Source organism: Apium graveolens, chromosome 6 (assembly GCF_009905375.1).
Source record: "Apium graveolens cultivar Ventura chromosome 6, ASM990537v1, whole genome shotgun sequence".
Classification (NCBI taxonomy): domain Eukaryota; kingdom Viridiplantae; phylum Streptophyta; class Magnoliopsida; order Apiales; family Apiaceae; genus Apium; species Apium graveolens.
In genome coordinates, this window is record NC_133652.1 from 214,902,931 (window position 1) to 214,904,701 (window position 1,771).

A 1,771-nucleotide genomic window follows, 5' to 3' on the forward strand; every position below is an offset into this window, starting at 1 on the left:
TTCGTATAAAACTGAATATTAATATTAATTAAAATAAATAAATGAATAAAATTTAAGATTTTTAGGTAAATTTTAACGAAATATATTAAAAATATATATTTAGGTCACATTTATAAAACTATGTAAATATTTTAAAAATAAATATGCATATATCTATTATAAATATACATATATTTATTATAAATGTTAATACTTATTTATAATATTTATTTATGTCGTATACTTTGTGTCACATGTCTTGGCAACGAGGGTTTCGTGTCGTGTACTCGAAGGAAAAACATAAAACCGACAATAAACTTGGTCTTGCATTTTTATATTCGTGTACTTTCGTGTCGTGTACTAAAAGATTAAATAGAAATATTAAATTTTCGTGTATTGTCCAAAATTGTGAGATTTAGTAATTATAGAGCAAGTAGAGCTGTTCACGAACCGAGCTGTTCACGAACCGAGCTATTCGCGAACAAACTCGAGCTCGGCTCGTTAGGGGCTCGTTCGGCTCGGTTCGTTTGTAAACTCGAGTTCGAGCTCGAACATCAAAATATGTTCGTTAAGCAAAACGAGCTCGAGCCGAGTTTTAGGATGTTCGGCTCGGGCTCGGCTCGAACTCGGCTCGAACTCGCTCGGCTCGTTAAAACTCGAGAAAAAACCATATTTTCTTAATATTTTTAATTATATATACAACAATTAGTTTAGATATACACCGAGACAAACAGAAACGAGGGAGAGATGAACAAACAATCCTAAACACTGCAAAATTACAAACAAATCTAATCATCTAAATCACAACCAAATCGAAAACACAACCAAATTGAACAATATCTTCAAACACCCAATTACATACCCCTTTCAATTCTTGATAAAATTCCAAAATGAAACTTCAATTTGTTGATAACATCTCAAATCTGAAGTCATAATTTGTTGATATGATTGTATGTACTGCGTGTGAGTTACAACATAATAAAAATTTAGGCGGAATTCTAATTCAAGCCGAGAAGGAGGACAGAGAGGCAAGAAAGAGAAATGGAGATGCACAGGAGAACTCAATAATTGATTGTTTGTTTTGGTTGGGAGGGGAGGAATTAGTATGTTAATATAGGTTCAGATTATTATAGATAAATGGGTTGGATTTGGATTAAATACTTATACATCTGGGTTGGGCTTCAATTAATGAAATTGGGCTAATAAAGTTTTTTTTTTAATTTGTTAACCATTGTTGGTCTTCTTCTTCAGATCTTTCAAACAAGCTCGACAATTTAACTTCTAATCATGTAGTTATTTCCACAAGAGTGACAATCATCTCCTTTAGCAACACCGCTATCAGGCTTCAAATCTTCAACTTTCATGTCCATTATCATCTCCCATTTGCATTCTATGTGTACACCATCAATATGGACGTAGTTCATGCTTTTACCATGTGGTTTTCAGCAGTTCTAAACATGCCTAACAACTCAGTGGGTATTTTTATCTATCTCATTCATTTTGTTCACAACAAACTGAGAATATAAGTTGTTCAAAGATTGCTTGATCAAATCAAACTGAATCTCTAGATCAATATTGAAACCCAAAATAGCAACGTACGTATACCTATCATCTTTTAAACATGTGGTCCAACTAGATATCATTCTCCCATTAATACAAAATTATAGTGCCTTATTATTGTTAAATCTTTCTAATGAGCCTATCCTTCAAACATCCTTTGAAGGTGCTCAATCACATCATAAGCACCATTATGCTCTTTTTTCTTCTAAAGCTCGACACTCATAATTGCAAG